This window comes from Schistocerca cancellata, chromosome 5 (genome assembly GCF_023864275.1).
Source record: "Schistocerca cancellata isolate TAMUIC-IGC-003103 chromosome 5, iqSchCanc2.1, whole genome shotgun sequence".
Lineage (NCBI taxonomy): Eukaryota > Metazoa > Arthropoda > Insecta > Orthoptera > Acrididae > Schistocerca > Schistocerca cancellata.
In genome coordinates this window covers 790,609,233-790,628,420 of record NC_064630.1, presented here as the reverse complement: position 1 = coordinate 790,628,420, position 19,188 = coordinate 790,609,233, and positions in this window count along the sequence as shown.

Sequence of the window (19,188 nt, the reverse complement as noted above, 5' to 3'; positions counted from 1 at the left end):
GATGCAGCTCTCGAGGACTTTCTCCCTATTTTGGGTCCACAATTGTCGGGAACAGAGAACGCTATCATCCTGTCAGATGAAGTGCATGAGGCAGTGCGTAACTCACCTCTCAAAAAATCTCTGGGACTTGATGGCCTCCCTGTAGAGTTTTATGCCCGCTACTGGTCTATAATTGGGTACAAGATCACTTCAATGGCGAATGAGGTCCTGAACGAAAAAGCGGTCCATGCAGAGTTTAAGAAAAGTAAAACAGTAGTGATTCCTAAGAGTAAAGGCAAAACCAACTTAAACAATTTTCGGCCTCTTTCGCTACTAAATTCTAGTTACAAAATAATTTCGTGTGTTATCAACAAAAGTCTCTCTGCCTTTTCCAACAATAATTTGAGTCATCATCAATCTTGTTCTCCAACCAGAAAGATATTCGAAAGTCTATCTGCATACAGAGACGTCATTGCAATTACCTCAGTGACAAGTTTTAATCTTTACAGATTTCAACAGAGCTTTTGACCGCGTTAGTCATAGATACCTCTCTGCGACACTTTCGCGAATGGTTTTCCACTCTCAGATTGTCAATATGCTAAGAAATATTGCAACAGGTATAAATGCGAAAATAGCAATCAATGGCCAAACATCTAACTCCATACAGATAAAGCGAGGGGTTCCCCAGGGCAGTCCCTTATCTACGTTTTTGTTTTCCGTCTCTTTAGAGCCCTTTCTCCGCACTGTCTACGCAAGATTAAAAGGCATAACATTGAGTGGTGGGAAAACTGTCATACGAGCTTATGCTGATGACGTGGACGTTGTAATAAGGAATAAGGAGGAGACAGTTACTGGAAGGAGAAATCCAAAGGTATTGTCTAGCGACGGGAGCGACAACATATGAAAACAAATGTAAAATATTGAATGTGAGGGGCCTAGATCACCTCCGACTGGCATGGGCAAAACAAGACACCAAACATAAAACTTAAGGAGTAACCTCAATGGCATGTCCGATGAGGATGGTGGCTTTTAACTGGACGGAAACTAGGAGGAAAGTTCATGGTGCTGTAATGGAGAACATCCATCGAACTATGGACCAGGTGCAAAAAGTCGGATTCATCAACTCCTGCATTTTGCCTAAAGCGTATTTCACTGCGCAGATATTTCCAATCCCCAAACTAGTAGCGAAAGGGATCATGTCCAATGTTACCAATTATTTATGGCGAGGAGACATATTCAGGGTTGGTGCGACTAACGTTGTACTAGATGTCAGAAACGGGGGCCTCAGTTTGGTGGATATTCGAAATAAAGCGTCTGCTCTGTTTCTCAAACGGACTTACCATATACTCAGGCAACTTCCACAATGTATAACCGCAAAGCTCTTTCAGGCTGTGACACCCATAGCCTACAAGCACCGATTGATGTGCGAAGGATTAATGCCCGTCTGTAATATGTAAGGAACTTTTTCCTCGAAGCAAGTTATCTTAGTGACGAAATCAGAAGCAACCCAAGTATCACAGCGCGCGACATCATACTTGAAAGGAAGTTAAATGAGGGCAGAAACAAAATTGAAACGAAATTCCCTAATTGCGACTTGCACGCTGTATGGCGGAACATCAAGTATGCCGGGCTATCTACAGACGGCATATCCGCATGGTACAAAACAGTTGACAATGTCATCAGCACCAACGAGAGATTATATGGGAACGGTTTAAACCAGACACACCTTTGTGGAAAATGCAGTCTGGTGGATACACTCATTCACAGATTCACCTGTGGTGGCAATGTGAATAACTGGAATTGGATCAGGCAACAAATCGACTTTCTCACCAGATCCTTGACGGAATATATAACGCCATCGCTCCTCCTGAGACCAGACATGACGTACTTTCCGAAATTAAAAACCAACGCCATTAACTCGTTACTGGGAAAATATGTTAGTTATGTCATCAACAAACTTGAATCGAACAACGAGATAGAATTCCGCGTTTACATGAAGTGTGAATACGCAAAAATTAACACGTATCGCAACAACGAGAAGCACTACGGCAACATGCTGAAGATCATTTTTGAAAGAATGGGTGTCGGTTAAATACATGGAACCACTACAACACCTTGAACGAGAACGAACAGAAGATAATTAAAAGTCACTTGTGTTGTTATTATTATTATTTACTCTTACTTTGCTTCCGAAACTTCTATGTTACACGAAGGGTGTTTTCAAAACATTTTGTTCAGAATTACTCGTGTTCAACTTCCAAAGTATTTGTGTGATTCAAGAAGAATTGTTAAGTCTTTATCAGTGTTCAGTTTCTACTCAGAGAAGAGGTTTATTTGTCTTTCATACATCGGCGAATGGGAGTTTTGTGTTAAGATTTCTGCACACTTAGTGCTATGACCCAACAGGGGACATGAAAGAAAGGGTGGGAGGGGTTTGGGCCTCGACAAACTGGCAGTGCTGTGAAGAGACCCCACTGCTAGTGCGGGGTGTAACACGCCCTGACCTTTCTTAAAAAAATAAAGAACAATAAATAAATAAAAATAGAAGAATGAAATAAAATATGGAAAAAGTGGTTAGCGCGCGGGATTACTACACGTAAGGACACGGGTTCGCGAAAAAAGCGATCTAAAAAATTTTTAAAAAAGTTGGTAGAGCACTTGCCCACATAAGGCGAAGGTCCTGGGTTCGAGTCTCGAAAAAAAAAAAAAAAGTGGTGCAGTGGTTAGCATGCTGGACTCGCATTCGGAAGGACGATGGTTCAAACTCCCACCCGGCCATCCTGATTTAGGTTTTTCGTGATTTTTCGAAATTGCTTCAGGCTACTGCCGAGATGGTTTCTTCGAATGGACACGACCAATTTCGTTCCTTATCCTTTCCTAATCCGATGGGATCGACGATGTCGTTGTTTGGCTCTCTCCTCCGAATTAGCCAACCAACCTAATAAATACATAATAAATTTAGTAAAATGAACAGCTTACAAAGTAAGAATAAAAGGAATATTAACCTCATCCAGAATGTCCATGTATACACAATAACCAGCTTGTATCTTTAACGTTAAAAGCAAAGTGACAAGGTTTAAAGCCTCTTGTCACTTTTCGTTTAGTCTTAAGGCTGAGGCTACAAGCTGAATATTGTATACACATGGTATTTTAGCGATACTGACTTGGGATTTTTTATCCACTTATTTTAACATGACAGACCGCACATCTTCCTATATGACAGTCTGAAATATCAACGTTCCTTATTTTGCTTGTAACTGAAAAGACTTCCTCGTATTCTGTGGGACATATTGAAGTTTCTCGTGATTATCTAGTGAGCTAGAAAAGAAATGGATCATTTCCAGCTACCTAAGACATTGGAAACGTCCAAAATGATTAATAACAGCCATTAAATATTGAAAACTTAACTGATTATATATTATTATTTAAAGTACATAACTAGTTATCGACATTAAGTGAAACGGTAAGATGGGGCTACTATTAAGCCGCGTTTAATGAATACAAATGCAAGAAAGAGCAGCTATTTACGTAGCTGGAATTTTGCCCAGCCGAAATAGTCTCCTTTCTCTGTAGGCTTCGGGAGTCGCACTGCGGCGTTCGATAAAAATAATTAGCCAACGCCGGCCAGGCGTGGGCCTTTGAGCCAGCCAGAGGGAAGAAGCATCGGGTGTCCGTGTTCTTTTTGCCGATACAACGGCGGGATAATAGCTCGCGCGAAAGCCTAGCAGGTAATAAAAGTCCAGGACCGAACAGGCGCACAAACCCTGCAACCACGGCGACGCAATTTCCCGCTTCGATGACCACCGGCATTATAGGTCGGAGCCCGGAATGTTCCCTTATCCGGTTTTGGGACGGGGCTGCCGAAGAGATTTAGGAGTCTCCTTTGGAAAAAAAAGTGCTCTCTTCTTCCTGTCACGACTCTGAAATCTTCCGTAACGTTCGCAGAGCACACAGTAGCTGCGGAGAATTCAATTTATGGCTACAACAGTTAATACACCTGAGGCATAAGTGAAGCATTTTAACCCGTAGGGTGGCGCACGAAATGTGTTACCATTTTGTTTTTGAATATAAACTTTATTGTTAATACAATCTGAAAGGAACATATACTACACTGAAGAGCCGTCCATGGAGATTTGTTCTAACTCAGCACATGCTCAATATGTCCATTATTTCGTTTCCTAACTTCCTTCAAACGAACACTGAAGTTAGTGATTACCCTACGGTACATGTCTCCCTTAATTTCACTGCAAGTTGAAGAATAAGTCTTCTGAGATGCATTAAATCACGTGGACGTTTCGGGAAAATTTTTTTTCCTTTAGGTACCCCCAAAGAAAAAAGTCACAGGGATTGAGGTCTGGACTATTTGGGGGCCAATTTCGTCCTTCATTGAAGCGACCCGGAAACCTCAGTGAAATGATCTGCATGTCGAAATGCTCGTGTAAAAACTCCAACCCAGTGTTTACAGTATGTGACCTCGCTGCATCTTACACGAACCACTGCGTGTTGAAGGGCAAGGCAGTAGCAAGAAGGTGTGGAATGGAGCTATTGCGAAGCATGCTCAAATAAAGCTCGCTGTTCACAGTTTCTTCAAAGAAAAAGGGCCCAATAAGTCCGTGACTGGAAATTGCTGCCCACGCTGTAATCCTCGGAGCATAATGTCGTCGTTCATGAAGCACTTGTGGGTGTCAGTGGCCCAAAAGCGTACATTTTGTTTGTTAACCACAGCGTCTAAATTAAAATGCGCCTTGTCTGAAAACCAAACGTTGTTGAGAGTTTCTTCCCCATCCTCTGCCCACTGAGCAAACAGTAGTCTCTGCTGCTTGTGTTCTTCCGTGAGCTTCTGTGCACAGGTCATCTTGTATGGGTACATATGGAGGTAACTTTTGAGAATGCGTTGAACGGAGCGTCTGGATATTCCCAGTTGCACTGCTGCCTTTCTACACGATTTCCCTGGACTTCTCTGTACAGTACTCGTACCGCTTCAATATTCTCCGGCGAAGAAACAGGCTTAGGCCGAGGTCGCCTCGCTTCCAATACTGTTCCTTCCTGTACACATTTATCGTACAACCTGTGGATGGTCTTCTTGCAAGGGACCCGTAGTGTGTTAAACTGTTGTCGAAAACGCCTCTGAGTCACAACAAGGCTTTTCTTTTCATGGAAAAGTAACACAATTGCCGATCGTTTCTGTGTCGTCAGTCTTCCATTGTCAGTCATTGCTGCTTACACGTCTCTTAGCGGAAGTATCGTGAATTACGCGTCATTTCGTAACTCATTTATCCATCCGGGACATCTAATGTGCGTCGTAAATTGTGAAAGAAACAACTGGTAAAACATGTCGTGCGCCACCCTGTAGAATAACATTGACACTTCAATCCTGATCGATTTATTAGCTATAGGGATAACCGTTAAGAATGCTGAGTTCTAACGTTTACTAAAAGAACCACACAAAATCATATGACCGTACATATCTAAATGCTTGTGGATAAGCGTTTCTTGATACAAAACCTTCACTGTCCAAGGACCACAATGTCAGTTAAAAAGGACATATATGCTACACCGGCGTGGGAAAAATTCCAAAGCGCAAATAATAAATAAAGGAATGGAGAAATGCGCTTGATGACGGTCGCAGACAAGTCGTAACATTATCCGAATACGTATTCGCTCTGCAGCGGAGTGTGCTTTGATTTGGAACTTCCTCTGCGAGACTGGTACTCGGAAACGGGTCTTCTACCTTTGACGGAGAATTGCTCTACCTAATGCGCTATGCAGGCATTAGCAACGACTCTCGGGCATGGAACCTTTTGTCGTTCGCAGGCGACTATTCTACTGAATTAGCTGTCTACCTGCAATTCATGATCTACCCGCATAGCCTTAGCTGTGGGGGAGGGTTTCCACTTGTCCCAGTATACTTCATACCGTAGTTCAACTACCCGCGAAATACAAAGTTATCTGGTTCGAGAAACGGTCCGGCACACAGTTCTCTGGAAATTTTTGGTTAGGTCTTATGGAACCAAACTGCTAAGTTCATCGATCCCTAAGCATACGACCTACTTAATCTAACCTAAACTAACTTGCGCTAAGGACAACACATACACCCAAGCCCGAGTGAGGACTCGAACCTCCGACAAATGGCTCTGAGCACTATGCGACGTAAGTTCTGAGGTCATCAGTCGCCTAGAACTTGGAACTAATTAAACCTAACTAACCTAAGGACATCACACACATCCATGCCCGAGGCAAGATTCGAACCTGCGACCGTAGCGGTCGCTCGGTTCCAGACTGGAGCGCCTAGAACCGCACGGCCACTCCGGCCTGCCGAACCTCCGACAGGGGCAGCCGGCACAGTTTTAATCTGCCATTATGTCAGTATGTATCGTCCATTATATTGTACAGTTATTTCACATAATCCTCGTTACCGTTCTTAGTTTCCATCTCGTGGCACTGCCAGAATAATGCATGTATGCTTTTTAAGACCAACGCATGAACGACATTGTCTACAAAACCATTCTCTCTCCTGCGTGGCACAGCCTGGTTCAGTCCCACACAAACGCAAGGAAATCTAGATTTTGATGGCATAGCTACATTGACTCTTGTGGGCACTTATTTAAGCAAAGTAACAACAAAAACTCATAATAATCAGGCATACCATAATCGCTACGTGTTCAGTGACTGTCTAACGTCCTTACTCGCATTGTCTGAAACGGCGTACACTTCATCTTAGTAAAGTTTTTTCAACTGTTGTTTGACAACTATCAGCATATGTCGATATAAAAGTTTTGTGGGCATGGTAAGGCTCCATAATGTATAAAACTACGGCTGCTGGATAATAACCAACGTTTAGGCCACGCTTGCAGCGGCCTTCTTCAGGGTCTAGCATTAGACCCAGAATAAGGCCGCTGCAACCGTGGCCGAGACGTTGGTTATTCTACAGCAGTAGTAGTTTTACACATTATGACGCGTTACCATACCCAGAAAACTTTTATATCTATTTACTCTGGCCGAGGAAGCCTACGCAATTGTATAAGCAGACGGTGTGCTGAGAAATGCTTATAAATTAACATAATAAGCTGTTTTAGAGTTAGCCGACGTACACTCCTGGAAATTGAAATATGAACACCATGAATACATTGTCCCAGGAAGGGGAAACTTTATTGACACATTCCTGGGGTCAGATACATCACATGATCACACTGACAGAACCACAGGCACATAGACACAGGCAACAGAGCATGCACAATGTCGGCACTAGTACAGTGTATATCCACCTTTCGCAGCAATGCAGGCTGCTATTCTCCCATGGAGACGATCGTAGAGATGCTGGATGTAGTCCTGTGGAACGGCTTGCCATGCCATTTCCACCTGGCGCCTCAGTTGGACCAGCGTTCGTGCTGGACGTGCAGACCGCGTGAGACGACGCTTCATCCAGTCCCAAACATGCTCAATGGGGGACAGATCCGGAGATCTTGCTGGCCAGGGTAGTTGACTTACACCTTCTAGAGCACGTTGAGTGCACGGGATACATGCGGACGTGCATTGTCCTGTTGGAACAGCAAGTTCCCTTGCCGGTCTAGGAATGGTAGAACGATGTGTTCGATGACGGTTTGGATGTACCGTGCACTATTCAGTGTCCCCTCGACGATCACCAGTGGTGTACGGCTAGTGTAGGAGACCGCTCCCCACACCATGATGCCGGGTGTTGGCCCTGTGTGCCTCGGTCGTATGCAGTCCTGATTGTGGCGCTCACCTGCACGGCGCCAAACACGCATACGACCATCATTGGCACCAAGGCAGAAGCGACTCTCATCGCTGAAGATGACACGTCTCCATTCGTCCCTCCATTCACGCCTGTCGCGACACCACTGGAGGCGGGCTGCACGATGTTGTGGCGTGAGCGGAAGACGGCCTAACGGTGTGCGGGACCGTAGCCCAGCTTCATGGAGTCGGTTGCGAATGGTCCTCGCCGATACCCCAGGAGCAACAGTGTCCCTAATTTGCTGGGAAGTGGCGGTGCGGTCCCCTACGGCACTGCGTAGGATCCTACGGTCTTGGCGTGCATCCGTGCGTCGCTGCGGTCCGGTCCCAGGTCGACGGGCACGTGCACCTTCCGCCGACCACTGGCGACAACATCGATGTACTGTGGAGACCTCACGCCCCACGTGTTGAGCAATTCGGCGGTACGTCCACTCGGCCTCCCGCATGCCCATTATACGCCCTCGCTCAAAGTCCGTCAACTGCACATACGGTTCACGTCCACGCTGTCGCGGCATGCTACCAGTGTTAAAGACTGCGATGGAGCTCCGTATGCCACGGCAAACTGGCTGACACTGACGGCGGCGGTGCACAAATGCTGCGCAGCTAGCGCCATTCGACGGCCAACACCGTGGTTCCTGGTGTGTCCGCTGTGCCGTGCGTGTGATCATTGCTTGTACAGCCCTCTCGCAGTGTCCGGAGCAAGTATGGTGGGTCTGACACACCGGTGTCAATGTGTTCTTTTTTCCATTTCCAGGAGTGTATTTCATCGATCGATGTGCCGTATCATTTTTGTATTAACGCTGTACTGTGCAGTTGTTATTACCATGTGTGGCATAAATTTGTTATACTAATTTCACGGAAAGTCATATTGTTCGGACTGCATTGCTACAAGGTTGTAATCTACTACGTGTCCACAATAGATATTTAGCGTATGATTTTGTGTGTTCGCTATGACGGTGCTTTGTGATGTGACTCATCTGGTAAATAAACGTGCTTTCCTGTTTGTCTCGCGTAATTCCATTCCACTCGCCATGTTATTATGATTATACACTGTGTCTATCACTGTCGTACACCATTTTAATCGCCAATATTTCTGTATTTCCATGCCGTAATGTTTGCTTAATCATCGAGTAGTCGAAACTGAAAGAAACTGATCGAAGACTTTCCCACTGTCATTTTTCTTCTCCAAAAGGCGAATGTCATTCCCTTGTCGTAAATTATTAGCGTCTGATGTCTACTTTCACTTTGCGATCACCATCGGTCTCACTGTCAGTCTGGACGTTCAGTTAATGATACTGCAGCCTGCTAAGGGTCTGTGACATCAGCTTTATGTGGTGGCTGCTTATAAACATGGTGATAAAAAAATGCCACCCGTGGTCGTCGGTACGTGATTTATCATCTCCGTTCAAGACAAAAGTGTAACTACAAAACTCAGGCCCAACCATCAAGTTTAATACAAAATGTGGTTTAAAAAACGAGGCTCTGACAACACTGTAACTATGTGCGGCATGGCCAAGAAGTAGTAGCATGAACATTGGACTGTGCGGGAAGTGTCCCATTTCCGCAGTGAGACGAGAGAAACTGTGAGGAAGGACATTCGGACTCGCCTATCTTTGAGTCGTGTCTGTGCCAAATATTTTTTTTGTTTTTTTCATTTAAAGCATCAAATTTTGCCTAGTTTACACCTACATAATACAGCACCTGGTGTATTTCTTTCTGTTACTGTTACTTATTGTTAAATAATAAGACATAGGCCAAACATGAATTCCTTACAGGCGTAAACAATCACATTCTTTCGTCCATGGCATAAATTAAGTCAAAACAAAATAATATTAGATTCAGCAACGTTATCTGTATCCAATAAAGCACAGAAAACACAACAGGCTCGCCGCACTAGATAGCACATTAGGCTATGCACAACAAAACCATTCTATAGTTTTGACGTCCAATCTTATCTTCATAGAGCCGGTGTGTTCATTTTAGAGAAGATGTTCAAAGGGTTAACCTTGAATTTGGAAACACTTCGCCTCTCGCTGGATCATACTTTGCTGGATCCTATCTAACACGTCTGCTTCCATCATTGTCGAAGCGGCAATCACGTTACCTATTTGGTCGTGTACATCCATGGGTAAAGTACTACAAGCTTGTTACTTTATGAGTGCTCACAAATAAAAATCTAGTAGAATAAGGTACAGGGAACGTGGGGGCCAGGAAATGGAATCTCCACGACCATTCCATTTCCCCGCAAACGCTTCGTTAAATAGTTACACATATTTGATGTAAAACATTCTCGGTTTTCTTGCCGCGTCAGTTCGGAATAAAATCTCAAGCTATCAACGATAGCCTCCATCGTCACCGAGCGGGGTGGCGCAGTGGTTAGACACTGGACTCGCATTCGGGAGGACGACGGTTCAATCCCGCGTCCGGCCATCCTGATTTAGGTTTTCCGTGATTTCCCTAAATCACTGCAGGCAAATTCCGGGATGGTTCCTCTGAAAGGGCACGGCAGACTTCCTTCTCAATCCATCCCTAATCCGATGAGACCGATGACCACGCTGTCTGGTCTCCCTCCCAAAACCAACCAACCAACCAACCTCCATCGTCATCCTCAGTAGCCAGTAGGATAGAGGAAACAGAGAAAATCCAAAGAAAAGCAGCGCGTTTCGTTAGAAATCATTGAGTAAGTGCTCAGCTAAACACCAATGGCAGACGCTCCAAGAGAGGCGTTCTGGGCAACATCATGGCTCAGTGTTAAAATTCCAAGAGCAGATCTCTCTGGAAGTATCAACGAAAGGTAGAATTAGAGACATTCGAATTGATCCGCATCAATTTTTATTGATAATCAGAATTGGCGGCCGAAGAGTTTCGGCATTAGAAGTCACGCTCATTCAGCATAATGGCATGGAGAAAGATGGCAGAGGAGCAAACAGAGGATCAGGGCACCCTCTTATCGTCTGGGTGGGAAACGGTCGCTAAAGGCGGAAGAATGAGCAATGATCAAGGGCATGAGATTGCAGAAGGCAATAGAAACCACTGAATTCAAGACATGCAAAGTGTATCCACAGGACAAGTGGCCTGTAATTGAAAAAGTGTCATGACGATCTCACCGTTGGGAAAATATTCCGGGTGGGAATGACCAGGGGGATGTGACCATGAGAAAAAGACTGAATAACAAGCGAAAGGATAACGCCCAATACGTCGAAGCACGGAATGTCAGGAGCTTTAACGTGGCAGGAAACATAGAAAATCTGAAAAGGGAAATGCAGAGGCTCAGTCTGTATATAGTACGGGTCGTTGAAGTGAAATGGGAAGAAGACAAGGACTTCCGGTCACATAAGTATAAGGTAATATCAAAGCAGCACAAAATGGTATAGCGGGAGTTGGGTTCGCTATGAGTAGGAAGGTAGGGCAGAGAGTGTGTTACTGTGAACTCTTCAGTGATAGGGTTGTTCTTATCAAAATAGACAGCAAACGAAGACTGACAACGATAGTTTAGGTGTACTTGACGGCGTAGCAATTTTAAGACGAAGAGAGATAAATGTATCAGGATATTGAAAGGGTAATAATGTACGTAAGGGCAGACGAAAATCTAATAGGCATGTGGGACTGGAATGCAGTTGTACTGGAAAAATCAGAAGAAAATGTTACAGGACAATATGGGCTAGGTAGAAGGAATGAGAGAGGAGAATGACTAATTGAATTCTGTAATAAATGTTTGCTAGTAATAGTGAATACTCTGTTCAAGAATCACAAGAGGAGGAGGTACACTTGGAAAAGGCCGGGTGATACGGGAAGATTTCAGATAGATTACGGCATGGTCAGACAGATTCCACTTTCAGATCCTGGGTTGTACGGCGTACCAAGAACAGATATAGACTCAGATCACAATGTAATAGTGATGATGAATAGGCTGAAGTTAAAGAGATTAATCAGGAGAATCATCACGCAAAGATGTAGGTTACGGAAGTACTAAGGAATGACGAAATACGCTTGAAATTATCTAAGGATATAGATACAACAATAAGGAATAACTCAGTAGCCAGTACCGTTGAAGAGAAATGAACGTCTCTAAAAAGGGCAATCACAGAAGTTGGAAAGAGAAACATAGATACAAAGAAGGTAACTGCGAAGGAACCGTGGGCAACAGAAGAAATACTTCACTTGGTCGATGAAAGAAGAAACTGCAAAAATGTTTAGGGAAATTCAGTAATACAGAAATACAAGTCGGTGAGGAATGAAATAAGTAGGAAGTGCAGTCAAGATAGGACGAGATAGTGGCATGAAAAATTTTAAGGAATCCTAAAAGAAATGAATGTCGGAAGGACTGACTCAGAATATAGGAGAGTCAAAATAACCTTTATTGAAATTAAAACAAGGGTGGTAGCATTAAGATGGAAACAGGAATAAATGGAGAGGTGAGAGCGGATAAGTGAAAAGAGCATATTGAAGGGCTCTATGAGGGGGAAGGTTTGGTTGATGTGATAGAGGAAGAAACAGGAGTTGATTTAGAAGAGATAGGGGATCCAGTACTAGAATCAGAAGTTAAAATAGTTTTGGAGAACTTACGTTCAAATAAGGCAAAAAGGATAGATAACATTCAATCAGAATTTCTAAATTCATTGGCAGAAGTAGGACCTAGACGCATTGGACATTCCAATTCGGAAATTGTTAGGGAAATCAATATTGCGAGATCAGCATTGTCAAGAGCTTATCGATAATCCCAAATTTCAGCACCACCTCTCACCACCGACTTCGCAGTAGCCAACGGCTTTCACATAAAGACCGGGACAAGCGGTTTTTACGTATAGTTGTGAGTGCTAACGGAGATGTGACATTGCATGCGATAACCGCAGAAATTAATGTGGGACGTAAGACTAACGTATTGACGTTAATGGAATATGGCAGAGAACTACCGAAGCGAGCGAGTGCCTTTATTAACTGGACGACACACCGCCTACAACGCTTATCCTGGGGTCATGGCCGTATCAATTGACCCAACGCTTTCCCTGGCGTTATAGCCATATCAATTGACACTATAAGAATGGGAAACGATGGCCTGGTCATAAGAGTCCCGATTTCGGTTCGTAAGAGCTGAGGAGTTGGTTCAAGTGTGGCACAAACCCTACAAAACCATGAACGCTAGTTGTCGCCTAAGCACGTTTCAAGATGCTGGTGGCTCCAGGATGTTATGGGCTGTGTTTGCATCGAATGAACTTCTCTGTTCCCACTGAACACATCAGTGATTGTAAATTGTTGTATTCGGGTTCTTTTTCCCAAAACTGATGGAATTTTTATGAACGACAATGCGGCATGTCACCGGCCCACAGTTGTTCGTGTTGGGTTTGAAGAACATTCTGGAGAAATCGAGAGACTGATGTGGTCGACCAGATCGCCCGACATTGAACCGGGGATTTACTTTCAAAATCTTTTCTTAAAGAATTTACTTTTTTTACTGGCTAATCATCAAGAACATTAACACATTTAATCACACTAGGCGAGCGTGGATGTAGTTGCCAGGGAGTAACTGGTGAAAATGAAATTACCTTCAACAAACGGGAATTTTATTCATAAAAGCCTTTTCAAAAACAGATTTAAAATTTATAAGCAGAAAAGTACCCTCGAAATATCAAGGTACAATTTAATTTAGAGGCAGAAAGTAGAATATTGACAGTATGAGCCTTCGGGCTGAGAAGCTTGCCGCTCCCTTTCAGCACGGCCGTAGTGACGACCGCTCACAAAACTCTGAAAGACTTACACTGGTGCAAATCTGCAACACACCAGATTACTTTAAACTAAAAATTTTAACAACTCACACAAACATATTAACTATGCACCCCGTAAGAGGGATGGAAATAGTACAAAAACTCACAGTAAGAAATTATTTGCCACCGAAAGTGCAATTTGTTTTTAAAAGGGCTCTTACGGTGGAAGTGTGGCAAAGTTATAAAAATGACTAATTAAATAGATCCCATGAAATTCAGACTTACATAAAATGTACAACATGCTCTACATTACACATATACCGCCTCGCCAGATGATAGGCAAGATAAAAACATATTTCAGGAATTCGGCCTTTACACATTAATTCTATAAATTCGTTAACACGGAATCCGACAAACATGACAGAGGGAGCTATTAACGTATGACAGGTTGACAGGGGGATTACTGAACAATCCGAACCGCAGATTGCTCTAACCCTCCCCAACTCAACAAGGGAAAAACGGACCACCCAATTCACAAATAATCACCTTACCGCGGGTGAAACAACATATCTCCAATCACTTAACTTATAATAAACTGCGATTTCTGGCGAAGACCTGACGCAGCACCCCCAACGCTCTCCCGAACCGTCCGCTGCCAGCCGCTTCGACGGACGCATGTAGGCGCGTCGATCTCCCGTCTCACGGCGTCGCAGCTCGCACCGGCCAGACTGATGTCGTGGTTTCACTCCTGTCGCCGCTATTCCTTTCTATACGGCGCGGCCCACTGGACTCACGCGTGTACCTCACATGCGCCGACGCTCAAGGCGGGCAAGTCATCTTGTGTCTCAGAGCGCGACCGACCAACCTGCCGATCCAACCGCCAATGACCGTTGCCCGAGCAACTCGAGCAGACTGGCGGCCTAACGCGCAGATTCGGATGCAGGAACTCAGCCCCGACCAGGCGATCACTAGCTGGGTTTTGTTACTGGCGGAGTGGCTTAAAGTTTGATCCAAAGGACAGAGATACTCGCACTCCGACGACAGACAGACACGAACTGCCACGCAAATGCGAACGAGAGACAGACCAGCAACTGGTGACGCGAGACTGACCTAGCTTCACTCCGACTGACCAACTGCAGAGTTTTTTTTTTTACTTTATTGTTATTTTAACGCCTGAGCAAACAGGTAGGCTGGCAGCGGTATGCTACGCCGCTCTTCAGCCAGAGAGTTGACAATCACAGTACAAAAAATGGAGAATGAAAATGAACATAGTGACGGGCAAAAAATAGTGGTCACAGTCACACAAAAAACACGGAGCCGTTCACACTCGACGAGAAAGACGCTGAAAACATGTTGACATGGCGCACAGAACGCTGATGAATCCGATGGCACAAGTGAACGGAGAAACGTGACGGCGGACTAAAAAATCACTAAACGACGTCACACACACGAGACACAGATGGCGAAGATCTCCAGCGCGCGAAAGTCCACATAGCGTGTGCGAGTCCGGGGACCTGCCAAGAGGGGAAGCAGGGTGAGGGTGGGTGGAGAGGGTGAAGAGGGAAGAACCGAGATGCCAATGGCTGAGAAGAGGGGAGGAGGAGTAGAAGGACAGGGGAGGGGATGCCCGGGGGAGAAGTGTGGAGGAGGGGGGAGGGATGGAGGGTGCCCAAAGGAACAGATACAGGAAGAGGGAGGGAGGATCAAAGTTGGTAGGAGGGGTAGATGGAGGGGAGGAGGACATCATCAGGGAGGGGGAGCTGGCGGAAGCCACCTTGGGAGAGGGTAAGGAGGGTGGAGAGATGGAGACCGGGTGGGACGTGGGAATACAGGCGCGGCAGCGGGCGGGGGTCCAACTGCGGAGCTCATAGCGCCTCTTAAATGCATGTGAACAGCCCACCTTTCCGTTTTCCCACCAGAGGGAGACACCAAAGATGCGACTGCCACAGCGGTGCCACCGCCAGAAACGGAGGGCGACTGCTTCACACAACGCGCTCTCCAAACAGCATTTTTTTTTTTTTTTACCAGGGAATGATTTGGTCAGCCAGATCGCCCGACATGACTCCCATGGAACGTTTATGGGACATAATCGAGAGGTCAGTTGGTGCTGGGAATTCTGCTCCGGCAACACTTTTCCATTTATGAACGGCTATAGTGGCAGCATGGCTCAATATTTCCGCAGACGACTTCCAACGACTATTTGAGTCCACTCCACGTCGAGGTACTCCACTACGGCGGTCAAAAGGAAATCCGACACGGTATCAGGCAGTATCCCATGACTTATATCACCTCAGTGTGAACTATATTTCCCTCTCGCATCCAATATAAACTAAACTGCACTATCCTTTACGCAGATTATTCACAAATTGGTGTTACGCTACCAGCGGAGTCTTACCGTACCACTGCATAACCTTTTTGCCCGCATCTCGTGGTCGTGCGGTAGCGTTCTCGCTTCCCACGCCCGGGTTCTCGGGTTCGATTCCCGGCGGGGTCAGGGATTTTCTCTGCCTCGTGATGGCTGGGTGTTGTGTGCTGTCCTTAGGTTAGTTAGGTTTAAGTAGTTCTAAGTTATAGGGGACTTATGACCACAGCAGTTGAGTCCCATAGTGCTCAGAGCCATTTGAACCATAACCTTTTACACTGTAACAGGTTTCTCAAAGAAATAAAAAGTTTGTGCAAGCCTAGTAACCTCCATAAATTGCTGTATTTTATCGGAATTCCCTTCCTTAACCCTCTCTTAACTAGAGGAATATTCTAACTTCTGTCATTTGTGCGTTGGTGGTAGAGGGAGATTCGGTAGTTTCAGATGGCGGATTGAATCAAACTACAGCTGTTTTTGAATTACAGGGATAGTGGTAGCATCTGTCGCGTTATCGTAGTGTGAAATATGGAGGATAAAGACTACTCGCACGTTTTTAGACGAAAACAGCAAAACGCTTACGAAAAGCAACAATTTATGCGTCCCCATTGAGTTTTCCGTGCACGAAGCTAATTTTGGAGTGTTGTATTTCGCTGACAAATGTACCTTAAGATACAACAGATACGTTACTCTATATGGTAACCTGCGATTATGTCCAGCCAAATTGGTAATGAGAAAAATGATCTAACACTGTGATACTATTAGGTTGTATCGGACAAAGCAATTTCTCAACGCACAGTACAAAACAGACAGCATAATAATGACAAATTTTACAGCTTGGTTTATTTATCAAGTAGAGCTAGAGAGGTTAGTACATAAATGAGAGGAAAATATCTTGATGAGAGCCGTAGAAAATGTCAGAGTTCCTGAAATCACGGTCGTCGACGACTACTAAGGAGTTCAGTGATAAGCGTTTTATGTTACACGTCGATAAAATGACGCATCGCCATGCCGCTTTAATGCTGTAAAGAGAAATGTATCCGTACTAATTGACCGACGATTTGCCAACGGATTCGCTACTATGAGCTGCTAATACAGGATAGAGAAAAACATAACGTTAAAGGTTTTTGTATACTATTAAATCGCCCGGCTTAACCTGCAGGACAGGACAGATAAAATAAAGTGTGGAAAGGGGCCAAAATAAGGGGCTGTCAGTGATACTCGAACATAGGACTTTATTATTTGATCAAACTTTACACGAGCCGTAAAAGATTTTTACACATACATCTTTAATCTTTGGAACTTAATTACTGGCTGAAAGCCATTTTAATTTTAAAAAAAACGTCTGAAGGTCAATAACTTAAAACGCTAACATAATGGTTCAAAATGGTTCAGATGGCTCTGAGCACTATGGGACTTAACTTTCATGTCATCAGTCACCTAGAACTTAGAACTACTTAAACATAAGTATCCTAAGGACATAACACACATCCATGCCCAAGGCAGGATTCGAACCTGCGACTGTAGCGGTCGTGTGGTTCCAGACTGTAGCACCTAAAACCGCTCGGCCACTCCAGCCGGATCAGAAATTTAAAAGGTAAGCCTTATCTTAAAACAGTTCTTTAGTTTGGCTGACGTAAGCAAAGTTAAATTCAAATCCGCAGAAGGCCGAAGACTTCAAAATTCAATTTTTTTTATGCCAAAGGGCTTACGCGAAACAGTACTTTAAATCAGGCTGAAGGCCTTAAGGTCGAAGACTTAAAAATTAATTTTTTTTAATATCAAAGGGCTTACGCGAAGCAGTACTTTAAACTATACTGAAGGCCTTAAGAGTAAAACAACTCTAACTTCAAACACAAAATGAGCTTGAATCCATACAAGTGCTAACAACAAGAACAAATAAAAAAAAGGCAGTCTCCAAACAGACGCCCAGGCTTTTGAGGGTCGGCCTGTAAGTCAAACACTAATGCTCGCGTAAGTGAGACAGGCAGTCGGGTCAAACCTTAACGATCCGATGACAACCCAACCGAATGGCAGTCAGCGGACCCACCGACAAGATAACTTCCACTTCACCCAACTAGGGCACAATAGGGAGTTCAACCCAACAACGTAGAAGATATTAGCGCCCACAACAAATCATACACGGAGCCGTCAAACTACGCACCGTGCTGGACAGCAACAACACGATGAGGAAACCACACTGCCTGTAATTTACGTCAACGCCCAGGGCAGGTAACCAGAACGTTAACGGCCAGATGGCAGAAGATTCCGCTGGTGCACTTCAATTCAAATAACCAAATACAGTGAAACTCCACCGGAGGGTGGCTAGAATTTTCCAACCTGAAAACCACGTTGTTGCTCGCGGGAGTATCCCAACAGCCGACAACTAATTCCGAACGACACAATGTGAGCAGTCTTGACTTGCTGGTAGGTTAAATCAAAACTTAACCTTCGTGTCCAGAGTCGGTGAGCCACGGACCTGGTAGCAATGGGAATAGCACCACACTCTCCGACACCGCGAAGAGCCCGCCAGCGGGCCCTGGCCAAACTACACCCCGCCGAGAATTTCTCACTGCTTCACGCCAACTGCTCAGAGCCAGTACGCCGACAAAATTTAAAGTAACTTGTCAATCAAATCACACAAACTACACAGAATTTCACGAACACTTGCACGAAGAATCAGACCATGTTAACGGCAATGACTGTACAACAACAGGAACGAATCACGAGTCGCCACACACGGCCAACCCATAAGCAATCGCCAGACAAATACCGTATTTACTCGAATCTAAGCCGCACTTTTTTTCCGATTTCTGTAATCCAAAAAACCGCCTGCGGCTTAGAATCGAGTGCAAAGCAAGCGGAAGTTCTGAAAAATGTTGGTAGGTGGCGCCACAACTAACTTCTGCCGTCGAATATATGTAGCGCTACACAAGCATGCTTTGTGGGCACAAAGATAAATACTGGCGCCAAAACCTTTTTTTTTTTCTCCGCCCCGAGTTTCGACCACTGCATTTTCATACATTATCCACCGAAATAAATACAAATTACGTATTGTTCACCTTCGAATGTGGCGGAATTTCAATGTACTACGAAAATCCGACTCGCAAGACTGTTAGGGATGTTTGTCAATATGGCTAAGTGTACGTTCCGAGTTTTTTCCCACCTGTGAGAAGAGATGGTTGCTAATACGAACCTGATGAAATGTGAATCACATGCAGTATTCTCTTCACCATAAGAATAATACGAATATAAACATTTTGCCATGTATTCTTTCGTGTTTGCTGCTATCTCATTTAAATCCTGTCTGCCTAATAAACTACGAAACTAGAGTGAGACAACAGCAAACGCGGAAGAATATATGTATCGTGTCATGTTTATGTTCGTATTACTCTT